The sequence below is a fragment of the Sus scrofa genome, chromosome 16 (genome assembly GCF_054392235.1).
Source record: "Sus scrofa isolate SSC_HxYL_T2T_F1_AM1 chromosome 16, Sscrofa_HxYL_maternal_Yorkshire_Landrace_v2.0, whole genome shotgun sequence".
Taxonomy (NCBI): domain Eukaryota; kingdom Metazoa; phylum Chordata; class Mammalia; order Artiodactyla; family Suidae; genus Sus; species Sus scrofa.
Window position 1 is genome coordinate 48,367,596 of NC_139398.1, and position 20,949 is coordinate 48,388,544.

The window sequence follows — 20,949 nt, forward strand, 5'->3', positions numbered from 1 at the left end:
GAAACTGGTGGTAGGCTGACTAGAAGCAGAGCATCCTATGTTATTGGTTAGGGGAATATATTTGATTTTTGCTGGTTAGTCCTAAATTGGAAGCACAGTCAAAAATTAGGGAAGTTGGAAATTATCTTCCAAGTTTTGAATGTTTGGGCTGATTGCTGCAGAGGCTGTGGATCAGAGTTCTCTTTTTACATATGGTCTGACCAGTATCCATTTATGTACTCACTTTCTCAATGCCTATATGTATATTCTCTTTTTGCTTAAGCTAGTTTGCATTGGGTACCTGCTGTTTGTATTTACAAGAATCCTGACTACTACGGAAGAGTTTGGGAGCAATCTGAAATAAGCTTGGAGGTTGCAGAGCTGGGAGGGTAAGCAAAGCAAACCCCAGAGATGATATTAATTTTAACATCTACTTTTAACCAGGACCCTACATACATCATCTCATCTAATCTCCAGCAACTCTGTGATAAAGGGTTGTTTTCTCCATTTATCGTATGGGGAAATGGTTTCACGGGAGGCTGGTAAGTTGCCCCAAGTTACACAGTAGCAGAGCCAAGGATTTCAAACCTGAGTCCTCTGTCTGAGGTCTGGTGTTTCTGCTCTAAGGTTATGCTATTTTGGACGAGATAGGAAAAGGATTTTCCCCCTTCCAGGTACCATGAGACTCAGAAAGATACAACAGATTTTCTGCATGTTTGTTGCATCTTATATACAGAATTCCCATGAACATGTGTTAACACATCCCTTGTGGCTGATTCATCTATTTCATGGTCACTCCTTTATTTAGAGCAGTTGTGATATGGATGAAAAGTTAATTCTGAATTTTTGACAGTTTTTTTTTCTCATCCCCATAATGTGTGTAATTTTGAAACTTATGCAGTGTTCAAAAATTAGTTGCTGATCTTAATGATTATGACAGATAATTCTTCCATGAAAATTGATCTATAAAGCTCACATCTTAGAATCCATAAGACATCATGACTTGATATTAGAAAACTATTAGGATAATAATTTTATTATTTATTTTATTATTAAGGGAATACTTGGTGGGAAAGCTACTTCCAAATGTGAAGAAGAAAGTCTGTTCCTTATGATGGCTGTGGAGCAAGGAGAGAAATAATCTTTATGGGGGTGGAAGTTTTTTAGAACCAATTAGACATCGATGGGCCTGATCTGAGTGTTCTCTCTCCACTAGGACCAAATTGCACGGCTTTAGCCAAGAAAAGATCTGTATTTTTTTTTTTTTTTAATTTTTAATTCTTTTCCAAGAATTAGGAAAGTTCACTGCTTTCTGGATCAAGGCAAATCCACCTTTCTTCTTATATAAGATTCTAGTTCAGAACTCTGGATTTTCTCTTATTCCCCACCCTGCTCAACTTTTAAATATTGTTCTCCCTTAGAACTTGGTAGTAAAGTTAATATGGTTCTTATGTGCAGGTGATAAAATTATCACTGTTCCTGATAAAGCACCGAGTCTCCTACACGTAGAGAAGTTTTCGTTTAGTATTTGGATGTGTGACATTCTTTTAGTATTTTTATGTGTGACAGATTTAATGTAGCTTGGCATATCAGTACATTCTAGGAGGGGAAGAAAGAAAAAGATGCACCTGGAGGGATTACAGTGATTGGCAGGGCTGGTCCAGATCTTCAGACCTTGTGAGTTTATTGTACTCTATCATGTATGAATTTGGTTAACACCTCATTAATTTATTAAAGCCAGGAAACAAAAAACCGAATAAAATCATGGCTGTGTTCCCAGAACATTCTCCCACAGATGGCTGAGTGAGACTGGTAAACACAATAAAACAAAACAAAAATCAAGGGTATCATTTGGCCTGTCTATTAATGGTAGCCTCTAAAATTTCATATTCTCTTTTTAATGCCTTGGAAGTGGGGTAAATAACCTGCCAGTCTTCCCACAGCGGTTAGTGCTGGTCTCAGCAGTTGTCAAAGCAGCTATTTTGTGATAATGGGTAACAAAGGTTAGACCTAGCAGCCTTCATTTGATCCTATCTGCTCAAAGTCACAGTAGCTTCTTTTGGGGAAATTTTATCTGGGGTCCATATGGGTACAAGTGACTTCAAGATAATGACATGTAAGCTTTAATGTATAAATATCTTTTGATGTTAAGATTGAATATTGATCCTTTTCTTGAAGTGAACATCTGATTGGCTTGCTTTAAAAATTATGAATTTTTCATATATATAAGCTAATGTTGATAATGTAAAGAATAGCAAAATAATATGTATTCACCATTCAGCTTAAAAACTAGAACCTTATCTATATGTTTTAACCCTTCCTACGCAAATCTCTCTCCCCCATCTCATTTCCTTTCCACACCACCTACTTTCCTTTCCCTTGTGAAACCATTATCTCCAATCGTGTATTTAGCAGTCCATTGACTTTTTAAAAAATACATAATTCCACATCTGTATTATCTATAAACAGTTTATAATTTAGTTTTGCTTTGAAAAAGTTTTACATTACAAAATCTATTCTTACCTAATTTGCTTCCCCACACCTCAGTATAATGTTGAGCAGTTTGTGCTTGTTAAAAATTCTGGGATGTGCACATCAAAGACTAGGAATCCAGTGAAGGAGCAGAAGCAGATATACAAACTGATTGATATCTTGGGTAAGAGAATCTGAGAAAAGAATGAAGGCATTGGGCTAATTTTATGTGGAAACTAAAAGGTGGCTGGGATGTTATAAAAACAATGTTTTTATAATGGGTTTTTATGAAATACTCTAGATTTGAACAGAGCTGGATTCAAATCCTACTTTCACCACTGTAGGGGGATTCCTAAAGAATATTGTTATTATTATTTTGCCTTTGGAAAAAGTAGGATGAGAATCATTCTGAAAAAGTTGAGGTTAAGATATTGAGTATATTGGACTTGAATTTTTTCCCGAATAAATAAAACATGACCAACATCCTCGACTCCATCCTGGAAAAGGTGTTCAGACAGACAGTATTCTGTTCTGGAGTCTTGGTGGGATGTGGAGGGTGAGACAACATGGGAAGGAGCAGTAGTGATAAGGCACTTAATACATTTCCTTTCCTTTTCCCCTTGACCTTTTTTCTTTTTAGAAAAGTGTAGTGGAGTTCCCGTTGTGGCTCAGCGGTTAAGGAACCTGACTAGTATCCACGAGGATGCAGGTTTGATCCCTGGCCTTGCTCAGTGGGTTAAAGGTCTGGTTGCTGTGAGCTGTGGTTTAGGTCACAGATGAGGCTTGGATCTGGCGTGGCTGTGGCTGTGGCTATGGCTCGCAGCTGTAGGAGCTGTGGCCAATTTGACTCCTAGCCTGAGAACTTCATATGCCACAGGTGCGGCCGTAAAAATACAAAAAAAAAAAAAAAAAAAAAAAAAAAAAAAAAGGTGGGCCCTAAAAAGAAAAAAAAAAAAAAAAAAAAGGAAATGTGTTTTAATATGAGCTCAATTCAATTGGTCTTGGTGGCTGAGCTGGGGAAAATCTGAATGTGCTCCAACTCCTGTTTCTCTAGCTAGTTCACTGAAATGCTTTGGAATGATCACACACTTCTGTGTAATCTTTCCCTTTTTAAGACTTGGTTTCCTCATCTGTAATGTAGAGATCCTATTTGGACAAATGAGATGATGCCTACAAAAATTCTAGGTACAAGGCTGTGCTCATAGTTATGCAGTTGTTATTGTTACAGTGTGATTATTTATTTATTATTTATTTATTTTTTGGCAATATGCAGTTCCCTGGGCCAGGGATCAAACCCACATCACAGCAGTGACCCCAGCCATGGGAGTGACAATGCCAGATCCTTGATCCCTAGGCCACCAGGGAACTCCATGATTACTTTTTGAAAAACCTCAACTTGGGAGTCCCTGAACTACGGAAATCTTTCCTGCCCTCCATTCCTCTTCTCAAACCTTTTTGGGATTTCAAAAACCTTTTAGAAGACAACCTAATTTTTTTTTTTTTTTTTAGTATTTACAACTTACGTCAGTTATAGCATTTATCATTATAGTGCAAAGCTTGCTTACTGTTTTTCTCTCTAGCCTCTGGGGTTCTGTATCCAATTCCAGGCCCAGAACATGTATTCAATAAATTTTGTCACATGACTGGATTAAAATAAATATCCCTCAAGATATTAATATGAATATGAATTCAGTCAAGTGACTCATTTTCAATTTATTAACATTAAATTTAGTGTCCATGACTATTAATTCTCCTAAACTCTCAAACCAGAGAGCATCATGGGAAATAGTTGCTTTGCATCACCACGATTACCTTGCATCACTGAGCCACAGTAAGACTTGGGACATGGCACTTGGAAAATAAGAACAATGAGAACAAATTAGAGCTCAAAACTCACCTCTCAAGTGAAAATACCTGTCTGAATTTTTCAAAAGTTTTAAATTTTATATAATTAGTTTAATGGAAAACCCAGTAAATAAATCCAGGGAAAATCATTCTGATCTCTGATAGAACTGCTTTCATTATCACCAACCCAAAAGCTATAGCTGTAAATGGGAAGAAAATTTCCTAAAATTCTTAATGAAAGAAGACATTTAAAAAGCCATTTTTGGCCATCACTTTCCTAAGAGATTGGACTCTTCATTTTTTATTATAGACAAAAAAGAGAAGCTCAAGGTAGTTAACAAATACATCCAAGAAAAATTTTAGGGTGCCAATTACAGTTTCAAGTTTTACATTACCTTTCTTAATTTAATTGGGAAGTTTGTCTGTTCCAATGTGCATAGGCCTTCAGATACTGCAACACTTGGAATGCTTTTAGGGTCCACATATGGGACTTCAGTGGGTATGATGTTCTGAGCCATGAATTAAAGTTAAAATGGTCTTTACAAGTAGTAATTGCCTTTCTCTGAGTTTTTTAGGGTGTAGCATCACGGTCCTTTCATACAGGCCCACCCGCCCTTTTGCAGCTGGTTTTCTCTCCTCATTTCTGGAAACTGCCTCTAGCAGGAAGAAGAGGAGGGTGACTGACTCAGGGCATCTAGAACGAGTTTATAGATCCTATTTCTATCGCTGGTTGAGTGCATGGGGTTCACTGGGAACTCCAGAAGAGTCAGTGAATTATATGGAGAATCAAAGCAGTTTGTTTTCCCGCAAAACATACCAGGAGTGAGGAATAACACTAATAACTGGCATCTTTGCCCGGGGAGCTCAAAGCATTTATGGCCATTTACTCACTAAGCCATGCACCACACCTGTGCTGTATCTACAGCTCATTTATAGATGAAGAAACCAAGTTGTAGTGGCCCTGACCCTGTGACTCAGGTATAAGCAGGGGAATGGACGAGGACATACCCTTGGTGCCAAATCTTCTCTGCTCAGAATGATCATGGCATGGAATGGGCTGTGGGGAAGTGAGGGGAGGCACCTGTTTTCTTTGTGATTTGAGTGGCCATTGTTTGAAATGCTGGGGATTTCAGAGAGAGAGGAGGTAATTTCTGCCCTAGAGAAGCTTGTAAGTTACGTGCAAAAACAAGTAGACAAAATCGGCATATTTTTCTTCTTCTTTTTTTTTTTGCTTTTAGGGCTGCACCCGTGGCATATGGAGACTCCCAGGCTAGGGGTTGAATTGGAGCTACAGCTGCTGGCCTATGCCACAGCCACAAGCAACGCAGGATTGGAGCCACACCTGCGACCTGCACCACAGCTCATGGCAATGTCGGATCTTTAATTCACGGAGCGAGGCCAGGGATGGAACCCAGGTATCTTATGATACCAGTCAGATTCATTTCCTCTGCGCCACAATGGGAACTCCTAAACCAGCATATTTTAAATGCCAAGTAAAGAACTCAGGCAGTTCGGAGGACGGAACCGTTGCTCAGGCTGGGGCTGTCAGGTTAAACTTTATGGAGAAGGACCTTGAATTGGGGCTGTGAGGAAAGGCAGGACTTGGGCATGAGGGGAGGTATGAGCAGGTGAATTCCAGGCTGAAAAATGTGAGGGGAGTTGCGGGTGCCCCATGGGAGGTGCCATTTTTACCTAACCAGGGGAGTTTACCCAAAAGCAGATCTCAAATCCGCCTCCCTGAAGGCAAGGAGCTCGGAATATTTATGACATAAAGCTGAGGTGGGGGCAGCCTAGGGAAAAGTAGCGGGAGATAAAAGGTAAGAGAACTGTTGTTCTGCGCAGGCGCAACTATGCGACAGGCTTCTTCACTGGATGTGTCTGCAGAAAACGGAGGCATTCTGCATGCTCTGAAGGCAGGAATTTTGACCTTCTGATGTTAAAAGAGTATGGGGACATTTGCGCATGCCCATTTGGAGGGTCAGGTAACCAGTCTTAACCTGCTGGAGCTGGAACTGGGCACAGCTGACTCCCAACTTCCTGAAAAAAACAAAGACAAAAACAAAAAAACCTCAGGCAAGCATCTTTTTATTTATGCAACGTGAGACTTGGGGAAAATGCCAGTTATTGTAAAAAAAAACCCAATTGATTGGTGAAGGCAGATTACAGGTGTGATGGATCTAACTGATGATGACCCTCAGTTTCACCAACTTAGGCGAGTTTTAAAGATCTTTAGACTCTGACCAGGGAATAAGCTCTTTTCTCTAAATTTCTTGATTTGCTATTTCTTTCGTGAAGTAAACTCCACAGTCCCTCCCTTGACGGTAATGATGAGCAGCCCCAGACTCTACTTCACCAGTCAGAGTTTTTACCAAGCAGGATCCCAAATCGAGAAGCAGTTCCCCCTGCTGCTTCCTCATCCTGAGTGGTGGCCTTGCCCATGCCTACAAGAAGTGGCCTGAAGCAAATTGGGACAGTAATCTTTTGTGAAAAACAAAGGAAGGATTTTGATGAGAACGGTCAACAGTTTTGATGGATGCAAAGAAGTGGAGGAGAATGAGGTTAGATGAATCTGATTTTCTATGATCAATAAGGTAGAGTAACATTTGTTTCTTTGTGGATAAAAGGGATGCAGATAATCTGAGTCAGACATTGCAAAAGCTTGAATAAACTTTTCTATGATTCCTATGTATGTTATTTAAAAAATTCCACCATTATCCACATCTTAAAAATTAAACTCTAATTTACCCTCCTGCAAAATGCACATGTCTAGTGCATGTGTTCTGTAGGCTTTTATTATGTTAAAGAGTTACTGTAGCCTGTTATTAAAATTAAGTGGTTTATTTCAACATCAGGCAGGAGGGTTTGACTGATGTTAGTGTTCTGAGAGAAATGAATGGAAAACAGTTTTTTAGTTGGAACATTGATGCTAATTGCTAATCTAGTAAAGCGCACCCATTTTTTTTTTTTTTTTTTTTTTTTTTTGGTAGGGAAGTTAGGACCCATTTGGTTTGGAAGTTTAGCAAAGTCCAGTAATAAACTAATGGGAATGAGGGATGCTTTGAGTAGGGAAGTAGAATGAAATGAACATGTTTTTTAGGGCAAAATATTTAATTATAACAGAAAACTATTAAAATTTGATAAATAAATCCTGCTATACTATCATAGCAACTATTTTTGCTCTTTGAAAATATTATGCTCCTACCTTGCCAAATTTCTCCATAGTTACACATTTTTGAAAAATGTTGTAATGTAGGGTACGTAAAATGAAGCATTCTGCCTTTTAACTTATGATGTGCCTGATTTATGTCGATCTTTCTATTTAGTCTCCATAATTATCTTTTAAAATTATTCTGTAATATTCCAGTAGGGGTTTCCTCTCAGTTTCTGCATCTGGCCAGTGAAGTCCTTTTTTCTCTGTGGTTGTTGTCTCACAGCCCAGGAAAATGTCAGTGTGAGGTCTGGGTTTAGGATCTTTGTAATATTTGCTGGTAGTTGATTCTGCCAGGAATATGCTCTCCTTAGGCTTCTCATGCCACCTTCAGGCTGGGGAAGACCAAGAAGGAGGAGAAACAGGCCTGAAGAGCGGGGGAGAGGGAAAGAGGAGCTCACAGGAGGAGGGAGAGCTGCCAGGGCTGGGAGGATGGCTTCCTTTCCATCCTCTCCCTGCAGCTTTCTGCTTCAGACTTTCTCTTTCTGCCCACTGTCAAGCTCTGTCTGCAGGTGTTTCTCTTAATACCATTCAGCTGGATATTGCTGACTGTCACCATGTTTGACAGTATGCACAGGGTTTAGAGAAACATATCTGCCTATCAGGTTTCTCTGCCTCCTGTATGCTTAATGCCAAATATACCCCCTAATCACTGTGATGATCAGAACTGCCACAGTAAAGTTTAAAATCCCCTTTAAGATGTGGTGCCATTTCCAATGGAAATCACCCCTGTAGTGAAAGGAAGGCTGAATTCTGAGCTTCAATCCTGGATCCAAGTACCATCTTCCTCTAGCTACCCTTGGGTGTGCAGGACCAGCAGAGTTTTTGTAGCAGCTGGCACTTCCTGATTGATCTCTGGAAAGAGCTGCTTTAGTGGAAACTGGTCCTTTAGGAAGGTCCTCCTCCCTAGTTTCTGTGACCCAGAGCCACAAGGTGCTTGGCCTGGTATGCATGCATGACCTTTTCTTTTGGAAAGCGAGCCTCCTCACCCCTCCAGCCAGGACGTTCTGGAATATGCACCAGAATCTCAGGTGCCTAGTGCAGTAGAGGATTCCAAACACAGTACCATGCCCTCCTTGCCAAGTGGGTGGACAAGGTACCCAGTTTGGGCTAATCGGTGCTTCTGTGGGATTTTTCACGTCGAATTGATGGAGAGGAACTCTGTTTGCTCTGGGTATGATGCTGAATGATATACATTCATAAGCTTCTAGAAATTGTAGTTTGTGCTTGTGGGGAAAGCTGGCATGTGGAGGTAGAAATAGATATTGATATGTGAGAATGATCTTTGAGGCTGAACAGAGTTCCTGCCCTTTCCCCTCTTTGCGCATGGTGGTTTGAGTTGTATCTCTGAGACTGGCAACCCAAGGAATCCTGGCGAACTCAACTGCATTTCCAAGCAACCTACCCTTGTCCAGGGTTACGGTGCGATGCAGTTCTTCCAGAACTGTACTGTCCCATATGATAGCCATTAGGCTTATGTAACTGTTTTCATAAATACACTTTGGTTTTTTTTAGAGCAAGTTTAGGTTCACAGGAAAATTGATTAGAAGGTTCCGAGACCTTCCATATACTCCTTGCTCCCACACATGCATAGCCTCCCCCATTATCAATGTCCCCCAGCGCAGTGGTGCATTTGTTACAGTTGATAAACCTACACTGACATGTTTCACACAGGGTCCATGGTTTATTGTAAGGCTTACTCTTGATGTTGTAGATTCTGTGAGTTTGCCCAAATGTATAAGAACATGTATCCGCAACTACAGTATTATGCAGAGTAGACTCATGGCCCTAAAAATCCTTTGTGTTCTATCTGTTCTTCCCTAACTCCTAGCAACCACCGGTCTGTTCCATACACAGGCAGCTTTTACACACTTGAAATGTGACTGGTCCAAACTGAGATGAAAATGTCAAATACACATTGGATTTCAAAGATTTAGTTCTAAAAAAATGAATGTAGAACATCTCAATAATTTCTATATTGATTATTTGTTATGATACTCTTTTGATCTATTGGGTTAAATGAAATATATTATTAAATTAATTTTACTTGTTTCTTGTACCCTTTTAATGTGAGCAGAAGAAAATTAAGAATTATACATATGGTTCACTTCTGTGGCTTGTGTATAGCTCTTTTGCACAGCTCTATTCTGTTGTCCTCCCCTTTTTTCAAAACAAACACTTTTTATTGGAACATAGTTGATTTGCAATGTTGTATTACTTTCAAGTGTACAGCAAAGTGATTCAGCTATATATATATATATTTTTTTTCCTTTTTCAGATTCTTTTCCATTATGGTTGATTTTAATTCCCTGTGCCATACATTGGTCCTTGTTGGTTATTTATGTATATTAGTGTGCATATTTTAATCCCAATCTGCTAATTTATCCGTTTCCCCCTCCCCTTTGGTAACCATAAGTTTGTTTTCTGTATCTCTGAGTCTATTTCTGTTCAATTGTATCATTGTGTAAATAAGTTCATTTGTATTATTTTTTTTGACTCCACGTATAAGTGATATCATATATTTGTCTTTCTCTGTTGGCCTTACTTCTCTTGGTATGATAATCTCTAGGTCCAGCCATATTGCTGCAAATGGCATTTTTTCTTTTCTTTTCTTTTTTATGGCTGGACAGCTCTGGTCTAGAATACCTACCCCCAATTCTTACCATTCTCTATCAACTTCCCTAGGATTTCAGTCAATAGGTCAGTTTTGTAGACTCATACACGGAAGTGTTCCTAGATGCAGATCCCAGTATATGTGTTTTGTTCTGCTATATGGGTATGAACTTTGGCCATTGGATTGGATGGATTTCAAAAAATACACACAGGGTCAGCTTCTAGTCCTTCACTGACAACTCTGTTCACAGGGATCAGCAGGGCACAGCTTAACAATCCCGGCTAATGACACGCTTCTAGTTTCCAGCCAGTAGACAGTGGTATTTTTCTACAAGAAGGAGCCTATAATCTCTGCCCTTCATGCCACTGACATTTATTAGTGCTTTTCAAAAAGGCAGCGACACAGATTAAGGAAGTCAAGTTGCAGGTGCAGTTTCCACCATCTTTTAGCGAGACGTTGATGGGACAAGAGATTTTATGTGGCTGTCAGCACCTCCAGTTAAGACATTGAAAGTAATTGTGGGGTTCATGAACATTGGAGATCCCTAGATTATAGTTTGACACCTCACACGAATTAGGTCCTGATTAGCCCCTGAGAGATTTGGTGGTAACTGAGAGAGGTGAAAAGGCACGTACACACGCTCTCACACTTTTATACACACACAGATATGCAGATGTGTGTATATATACCTCAAAATGTTTCCTAGAAAGTGGTTGAGGCCCTAGGAGTGAGCATGTATAGCCTAGATTCCGAGAATTCACCAGTTTAGAGAACACTTACTGAGGTTAAAGCCTTCAGCGAGGGCCTAAGAATTAGGCAGAGTGAATTGATTAGCATATTTTTGGCTATTTAGGGGCTACTGAGGGTAATTGTTGCTGCCAGAGGACTTATCTGCAGAACTCGACAGGACTACTAATCTAGAAGAAAATGGCAAAATTCTGGAAGATCTTGCTGAAGAATCACCGTGCAGTGAGAAGAACATGGAACAGTCAGTTACAAGACCTGAATTTGAGTCCTAGAAACCATCATTTACTAGCTACTATGACTTCAGGGAAGTTGGCTAGCATAGTTTAAAAACCCATAAAATAATAATGATGTTAATAATAATAAAAATAATAATCCCCAACTTGCATGGTTGTTTCGAGGGTTTGAGATGGCATACCTAAAAGCAATTTCATTTATAGAAAGGTAACTTTATAAATATTACTTAACTTCCTGGTTAAATAATACTTTGGCTGTAGGGACATGTTAGTTATAACATAATGTGTGCGTATAGGGTGGCAATTTTCCAAAAAGTGAACACAATAAAATTCATTAATGGTTAAATTCCACTAAACATTTAATAATTTGAATTATTCTGAAGGCATGTTAGGGTTTTGGCATGCCTTGTAATTCTACATTGCCTTACCAGTTACCCCAGAAGACATGGGAGAAGTGTACCATGAGTTAACCTTGTGATAAACAAAAACACTTTTCTATACAGTGTTTTAAAATGGACCCTGTCCTTCCTATGATCTTCATAGATGCTCTCACGATAATCCACAGCTAAAACCTAATATTTGTTAAAACTTGCTTAGCAGATTCTAATAACTGCTGTGTTGAGCTAGACCACAGAAGCTGGTCTGTGTTGAAGGATGGGTGAGCATGAGGCCTGGGATTTGTATCAAGGTTGCTTGTACTTGATTTTCATCCATATTTGGACAGATAGCTGGTGATTTATCAGCTGTATGAAGGATGAACATCCTGTAGGACCTGAGTGGTGATAGGGGTTTCATTGCCTCTTTGATACTTCAGAGAGGGGCCCACACAGTTTGTTGGCCATGGCCAACCTTGACAAGTAGAAAATCTCCTGGCTTGGAAGAGAGGAGAATCAACTGCCTTTTATACTCCAGCATCCAGACATATCTTATTTGGGCACATAATGCAAGAATTTGCCCCCTCAGCAAGCAGTCTCCACAGTCCAGGTTCTGGACCTTGAAATTCTTGCTGGGCTAGCACTGTGACAAATATGCCACAGCCTGCCTTATCCTTATAGGAACAGTCCTTTCAGTGGCTGTCTCTGTGGGCTTACTATATCTAAAATATATGTCTGGGAGTTCCTGTCATGGCCCAGTTGTAACAAACCCAACTAGTATCCGTGAGGACTTGGGTTGATCCCTGGCCTTGCTCAGTGGGTTGAGGATCTGGTGTTGATGTAAGCTGTGGTGTAGGTTGCAGATGTGGCTCAGATCTGGTGTTGCTGTGGCTGTGGTGTAGGCTCGCAGCTGTAGCTCTGATTTGACCCCTAGCCTGGGAACTTCCATACTGTCAGTATGACCCTAAAAAGACAAAATAAAATAAAATATATGTCTGGGTTCATGGTCTACTTTAAATTCTGTTGTCCAGATGACACAGAAGAAGCAGCACTAAATATGCCAGAGTTAGGAAGTCAGTTCTTTGGATTTATACTATTCTCTCCCAGTGATTCTGTTTTAAAATATAATTCCCCTTGAGAGGGCACCACCATGTTACTGTGAATTAGTTTTTATCTTCTTTATTAGATTTCTTCTGTAACAGGAACAAGGCAGTGTAAACACCCTGGATCCCTGTGGGATGAAATGAGGTTTAGAAAGAAGGACATTCCCTCCCAAACAGCTTGGTGTTTCAGGAAGGAGGGTTGGGTTTATATGTATGACTAGTTTGTCAAAAGTGGATCAGGAATTCCCTCTATGCCCTGTTTTTAGTACCACTGAGTATTGCTTCTTTCAAAGTGAGTTGGTGACTGGGCCAACAACTAGAAGAACTGTTAGCCAAAGAACTTTAGAAAAATGTATAAATCCACCCCATCCATCCATTTATCATTTCATCTATCTATTTCTTCAGCCATTCGTCCAATCTACCACCTTACTTGTTTCACTAGTGTTTGTCGAGTACTTAACTGCTGTGCAGGACATTAGTTAAATACTATGAGGATATAGTAGTAAGTTAGATATGGTCCCCACTATCGACAGATTTAATAGGGGAGATAAAACATACCCATGTTAAACTTAAATAATCAGTGAACATTGATTTATAATCACTGCACATGCAAGACATGCATATATTAAAAAGTTGAGGGGAGTTCCCACTGCGGCACACAGGATCTGGCATTGCCACGGCCATGTGTAGGTTTCAGCTGTGGCTGGGTTTTGATCCCTGGTCCGGGGAGCTTCCATATGTGGCGGGTGTGGCTAAAAAAGGAAAAAAAATGTTAAGGACACACAATCTCTGTCTCTCTCTGCTTTCAACAAGCTTACATTGTGTGACTACATTCATCAAATGCCAAAATAATCATGATGAAAGGCATTGCGACATGACATAAAAGAGGTGCAAAGAAAGTGCCTTGGGAATGAGAGAGCAGATGTCATACATTTAGATGAGTGGACAGAGGGAAAGTATTTGAGCTGGAGCATGAATGGTGAACTGGATTAGGAGAGATGGAGATAATGGGGATTAAAGACCTAGAAGCAGGAAATGGCAAGGCATGTTTAAGGAAGAGTGAGATGTCCAATTACAGTGAAGTATAAGATAATAAGTAGGGGGGAGAGGCGGTGGTGGGAGGAGGGAGACTTTGGAATCAATGGGGAGCCATTGAAGGTTGCTGAGTGGGTGAGTGACCTGAGAGGAGCTGTGAACTGGGAAGATTAACTGTTGGCAATTCACAACAGTGGACTACAAGAGGCAGAGCCAGGAGGGGAGATCTGTTTAGGAAGTTTCTCAGGGGAAACTGATGAAAGTTTAAAGTGCCGTAGGAAAGAGTTGTAGATATAGTGACCTTGCAGAAGTAGATTCTATGTTATTTATCAACTAATTAGACCATACACTTTAATAACAATATTTAAAAAGAAGAATAGCAAATATTTATTGAGTCCTTTTTATATGCCAGACGTTGTGCTAAGTGTGTTTTCTTGTTTAATTTTCATAGCAACTCTTTATAATAGGCACTTTTATTGTCTGTGCATTACTGAAGAGGAAATGTTATTTTCTAGAAGTTAAGTCACTGGCTTAGGTCACTTAGCTTTAAATAGCAGAGCCTGGGTTGTAATGGCCATCGGTGCAGATCTCCAAACACGGAGGCCACACAGCCCCCCTAGGCTTCAGCCCAGTGAAGTCTTTGCAAATCCTTTATGCATGTGATTTTAGACCTTAAACCTGAATAATAATGACCTGATACTAAATAAAGATAAGATCAATGGCATGTTCCATATTTAAATGAATATTTGAAATAATAGATGCTGTATTATTAATTTCCCTTTCTGGCCCTTGTTTGTAAAACTTCTCAGGTTCACCCATCTTTGCAGTTTCATCAAGACACTTGTTACTTTAAACAGTGTTGTAGATAATAAGGATTCTAAGAGACTTTCTCCGCTGTATTTGGTCCTTGTCCAAGTGTTCAATGCTTTTATCACTCTAGAGGATCCTCGTGGAACAGTGATTCTGGAGCCCAACTGCTCAGGCTTGATTCTGGTTGTCAGTAATTAGCTGTATGCTCTAGGGCAAGCCATTCAACTCCTGTGTGTCTCAGTTTCCTCCTGACAGCAGGGATCGCAATAGTACCCCTTTCCAGGGTAGTTGAAAGGATTATGCGAGGTATCTGCCAAGCCTTTGGAATGGTGCCTGGCACAAAAATGAGGTCTGTGTGTGATAGTTACAATTATTGCATCACTTGGGAGTTGCTAATTCTGCTTCCTCAGACTTTTCTTTTAGGGCCTGCCACTGATCACTTTTCTGTTGTTAAATGTCCTGAGAACCCAGTTCTAAGGCATCTTACTTCACCTTTCCCAAGGTTTTACAGTTGATATAGGAGGCAGTCTGTTTTGACTGGCAATGGTTTGGACACTGGAGTCGCAGGTATAGGTTCAAATCCTGTTTTTTTCACTCACTAATTAACCTTGGACATGTTCTTCATTTTCCCTTTATTAAGAGCTTGCTAGTTGCTGCAACTGACAAATCTCCAAAGCACAGGGTGGATCTAGTGGAAGCTTCTGTTTGTAAAGTAAAACAAGCCAACAGGCACTCCTGAGTAGTGGTGAGGTGATGCATGCACCCAGCTTTCCCCTCTTCAGAGTGTGGTTTTGGAGAAGGAAAGAGCATGGAAGACTCTCTGTGGAGGTTTTCAGGGCTGTAACATGGAGTTGTTTATATCCCCTTGGCTCACATTTCATTGTCTAGGATTTAGTCAGATGACCCTACCCCACTTCACAGGAGCCTGAGAAACCTTGTCTGTTGACTGCAGGCATCACAGTGCTACTTCATGTGGGTTTGCGGGTTGGCTGCAGCCTGGCTCACCTGACCTGGACTTGTGTGGGTGGCCTTGGCTCAGGCCCACGCCCCAGAGATTCATGCTGGGGTCCAGGCTTGAAGGGCAGCTGCTACCTGGAGGAAGTTCTTCTCAAAGCGATGGCAGAAACATAGGAGGTGTATTCGTTTCTTAGGGCTGCCAGAGCAAAATATCACAAACTGGGTGGCTTAAAATAACAGAATGTATTCACCTGTAGTTCTGGAGACCAAAAGGCCAAAATCAAGGTATCCGAAGGGCTATGCTCCTTGCGAAAGCTCTAGGGAAGAATCCTTACTTCTCTCTTTCAGCTTCTGATGGCTCCAGGTGGTCCTTGGCTTGTAGCAACAAAACTCCAATCTGTGCCTTTGTTTTTTATGGCCTTCTTCTCTGTAGGGCTGTGTCTTTTTTGTTTCTTATAAGGATCTTAGCTCTTGGGTCCTCCATATTTTAAGATGCTCTCATCTCAATCCTTACCTAAATTTCATCTGCAAAGACCCTATTTCCACCTAAGGTTACATTCTGAGGTTCTGGTTGAACATGAATTTTGAAGGGGGATGCTATTCAGTTCCCTACAGTAGGGTAAGAACAATCAGGCAAGTATATCACATCTGCTCATGATGTCCAAAGCAAGTCATATGGCTAAGCCGAACCCCACCTCCAGTGGGAACAATTGCAGAGTCACTTGACAAAGGTTGTGGACATGGGAGGTGAAGAAATGGGTCAATAATTCAACGTATGACAAAAGCATAGTTTTCCTCCTCTTCAGAAGAAGAGGAGAGTGGTTGGTGATTCTGTAATACTTCTCAGTCTTCCACATCATCATATCTCATGGATGTTGTGATGATTAAATACATGGAAGTTGCTGAGCACTGTATGGGGCACATGGCATGTACTAAATTAATGTTAACTATTGTTATCCTTATAGAACTTCTGTTCCTTTTCTCCTGTTTGCTTCACTTCTCTTTATTAATTCTTATATATCCTCCCCTCTTTTGCTGATTTCCATCAGCAAAAGTAATTTCCCTTTTGTGTAATTCATATAAACTAGAAAAGAAATTCTCCTGCTGATGAATCCTGTTACATTAGAATTTAGAATGAGAGAGTCCTAGTTATCATGAGAGAGAAATATTTAGGACATTCCATATTAAGACAGTGCATAATTGTGGGCACTAAACAAGGCAGACAAATGTTTGACCTCCCTCCTGGAAGGGAGGTTGCTATGGGAGGAAGAATTTGGTGAGGCTTTCACGAAGGCGGTGGGAGTGAAGCAGAAGGACCATTACTTTTGCAGAGCAGAAATGATCCAGCTCAGTTTTGAAGCAAAAGCACATCAGGTCAAGACAACAGAGCAAAGGATGCTGCGTCATCACCCAGCCAGACCTCTTGGCCGAGAGATAAGAACGGGTTCCCCGGGAGCAATTGCACTCCGTTTGGAATATGAGTTGTTCCGTGCTAATGAGTCATATTGCATCGTTTCCGGGATTTGATGCCAGAGAAGGGACTGTTTTTGCATGAAGCCTTTTTATAAAAACTGTTTATTTGGTGAAATCTTTATGTTTAACTTTTGTACCAAAATAATTTCTGAGGGATGACTCACTTCCAACCTACAAGGCGTGCACAGACGTGGCTAATGTGACCTGATATTGATGCTCGCTGTTTTCATTTTAAAGAGCCAGTGTGCAGCTTTTGCTAAGGTCTCAGAGTTTCCCGGGTGAGGGATGGAATCGGAGCTGCAGCTGCCCACCTGCACCACAGCCACTGCAACAACAGATCCAAGCCACATCTGTGATCTATGCTGTAGCTTGCAGCAATGTTGGATGGCCAGGGATTGAACCAGCATCCTCACACAATGTCATTTCTGTAATCCACTGAGCCACAATGGGAACTCCTGTTACATATTATTTTATATATATGTGAACCTACATAATACCAGCAATGATGTTGTTATCCAGGGGTTAGACCCAGATGTCTCAAGTGAACAGGAAATTTATATAAATGAGAGAAACACATGCCTGCATTTAAAGAAAGCAGTTATTACTAACCTCTAGCCCAGTGTTGCCAGAGCTTCTACGTTTTCCAGAGGACCCGAAGAAAATGTATATGAAGTTCTCTAATTTTAGAAATTGGCAATGAGGTCAAATTTTTAAAGTGCTGTGTGGCTAAAGTAGCTGAACGCATCCCTGGCTGGTGGGTCACCAGTTTATAACCTCGGTGCCACAGAGTAAATCTCCGAGGTGCTACTGATGGGGAGATGCCTACATGTACTGGAAGGAGTGGGACACAGAACCAGAGAGGACAAGGGGCATAACAAAGCTGTTTTCATTAAGAAATACAGACTAGAATTTCCCATTGTGGCTCAGTGGGTTAAGAACCTGACTAATATCCATGAGGATGCAGGTTCCATCCCTGGCCTTGCTGGGTGGGTTGAGGATCCAGCGTTGCTTCAAGCTGTGGCAAAGGTCATGGATGTGGCTTGGGTCTGGTGTTGCCACGGCTATGGCATACACCCCAGCTGTGGCTCTGATTCAACCCCTAGCCCAGGAATGGATTCCCTATGCCATAGGTGTGGCCCTAAAAAGAAAGGAAGGAAGGAAGGAAGAAAAACTGGAATCCAGCAATTTATATATTGAGAAAAAACAAGGCCTTCTTTAAATATCCACTGATACATGTTTGGTGCTAAAAGACAGTAAGTGGGCAAGTACATAAAAGAATCATAAAATATCTGTGATTACATGGTAACAGGGAATCTGATATAAAAAACAAAACATCTCAGTGGAGATGAAATGAAATAAGGAAATGTAAACAGAAGAGGACCAGGCAGGATGGGGAGTGTCCTATTATTCACAATATTTAAAGAGTTATCACCAATTCTTTAGGAAGAGGAATAAATGTTGGTATCAGAATTCTTTTATACATCTACATAAAGTACCTCATCTGTCCATTTAGGAGGGCCTGCTTTCCGTCTTAGGCCTTTCTGGAGACAAAAGGAGAAAGTGGAGGAAAGTGAACTTGCTAGAGATTTGCAAAATCTTCTTTTTTTTTTTTTGTCTTTTTTTTGCTATTTCTTGGGCCGCTCCCGCGGCATATGGAGGTTCCCAGGCTAGGGGTCAAATTGGAGCTGTAGCCACTGGCCTACGCCAGAGCCATAGCAACGCAGGATCTGAGCCGCGTCTGCAACCTACACCACAGCTCACGGCAACGCCGGATCCTTAACCCACTGAGCAAGGCCAGGGACTGAACCCGCAACCTCATGGTTCCTAGTCGGATTCGTTAACCACTGCGCCATGACGGGAACTCCTGCAAAATCTTCTTAGTGTATTTTGAGGAGAGCAGATTTGTTGTGTGAGAGAAATGGGTAAGTAAGTGAAAGTGGGGATTTTGACTACTGCTGTAGTCCTGGGTATATCCACACCCCCATGATGCTGGAGAATTTCAGTTGTGCTGACCCAATTTTGCTGCCCTGGCTAGAGGCCAGTCAGTTCCCCTTCTTAGATTAAGTGCACACTCCAACCACTCCCTTATCAGGCTCTGATCACCCCATGGCTAGGTACCAGGCAACCAGGGACAATCTCTGAAATGATTCAGACTAGCTAATCCTGTTTACCCTGCCTCGCCTGTTCCTTCCTGTGGAACCATAATGAAGGTGCTTGCCCCTCCTCCCCCTTCCTCTGCCTAGTGACTGACATGGTGCTTTCCCACGTGGCTCCCTGTGGCGTGATGAGGGCGGGGTTCCTCTTTTGGGACCTGTGAATATAATAAGCTATGTTTTCTTTTTTTCTTTTTTCTTTTTTTTTAAGCTTTTTTAGGGCTGCACCTGAGGCATATGGAAGTTCCAGGCTAGGAGTCAAATTGAGCTATAGCTGCCAGCCTAAGCCACAGCCACAGCAACACAGGATGCAAGCTGCGTCTGCAACCTATACCACAGCTCATGGCATGCCGGATCCTTAACCCACTGGGCGAGGTCAGAGATCTAACCCATGTCCTCATGGATACTGGTTGTGTTCATTTCTGCTGAGCCACAATGGGAACTCCATAAGCTGTTTTTTCAATGACCATCATCTCTTGATCTGTTGACTTTACCATATGTAAATAATCATAAAACTTATTAAAACAAGTATGCGGACCCTCTGGCTGCATTCCGTCTCTGGGATCATAACTTTATGAGTTTTAAGCCAAAGGGTAGCAAAAAAAGCAAAGATTACCTTGATTGTAGGTATCATGCAGCTTTGCTCTCCTGTGCTATACTGGCTGGCTCCTGGAGGACCAGGGAGGATTGGGAGGGCATTGCTATTTAAACCTACTTTTAGTTCTTATATGGAAGATCAAATTGTTTGTGTCAAGATTTTTTTTTTTTTTTTTTTTTTTTGTCTTTTTTACCTTTTCTAGGGCTGCTCCCGCAGCACATGGAGGTTCCCAGGCTAGGGGTCTAATCAGAGCTGTAGCCACCAGCCTACACCAGAGCCAAAGTAATGGAGGATCCGAGCCGCGTCTGCAACCTACACCACAGCTCATGGCAACGCTGGATCCTTAACCCAATGAGCAAGGCCAGGGATCAAACCTACAACCTCATGGTTCCTAGTCGGATTCGTTAACCGCTGTGCCACCAAGGGAACTCCAAGATTTTCTTTAAAAGTGTGATTTTTTTTTCTCCTTGGTAGGCTATTTATTTATTTTTTCTTTTTGTCTTTTCTAGGACCGCACCCATGGCATGTGGAAGTTCCCAGGCTAGGGGTCCAATTGGAGCTGTAGCTGCCAGCCTGTGTCAGAGCCACAGCAACATGGGATCCAAGCCGAGACTGCAACCTACACCACAGCTTATGGCAATGTCGGATCCTTAAACCAATGAGCGAGGCCAGGGATCGAACCCGCAACCTCATGGTTCCTAGTTATATTCGTTTAACCACTGAGCCACAACAGGAACTCCTTGATAGGCTTTGTTAAAGATACATTAGTATAAGAACTGTATCAACCACTGCTATTATTTTAATGTATACCATTGCAAAAGTTCATCTACCTTTATACCTTTCTAATTTTCCTTTAATTTTTAAATATTATGGAATGTGGAATATGTACACTGAAGTTCATTTTATTTTACTGTGAGGGTTAGAGACTTAGAGATATCGTATGTCTTCCCCAGAGATGCAAGCCACATGGATAGTTTTGAGCACACCACAAAAAGGTTAAGCCAGAAGCCAACTGAAGGAGTCATTAATTCCTGCAGTCTCCTGCTCATTAGAGCTGTCTCCTGACCTAACCAGCCATAATTAAGGGTCAGGAGATAGTTCCATTACAATCTCTTTTTAATTTGGGATTGTCAGTCAACTTATTTTTGCCTCACTCAATAGAGGAAGCCTATTTATTAAGCTATTAATCAATTTGCTCTTTTAAAAGAGAGCTCATGTCCTTTGTCCTTTTCTAGTGCTTCAGTCTCCATTTTCTCATTTGGAAGCTTATTGTCATGACCTGGCATTTGGTTCAGTAATTTGGAGGAAATTGAAAAGTGATTGGCAATGGGAAAAAGAGACACCAGGC

General features: G+C 41.1%; 1 protein-coding gene across 8 annotated transcripts in view; it reads left to right on the forward strand.

The window, feature by feature from the left end:
- LOC102159433 (uncharacterized) overlaps positions 1 to 20,949 on the forward strand; it is a 908,266-nt gene that overhangs the window by 61,769 nt on the left and 825,548 nt on the right. Inside the window, exon 3 of one of the 8 annotated variants that reach the window (XR_002339670.2) lies at positions 10,972 to 11,078. The exons of the other annotated variants lie outside the window; for them this stretch is intronic. The gene's annotated coding sequence lies outside the window, so the exon portion shown is untranslated. Of the gene's footprint in view, positions 1 to 10,971; positions 11,079 to 20,949 lie in introns of those variants that run through there. 8 annotated transcript variants of the gene reach the window in all.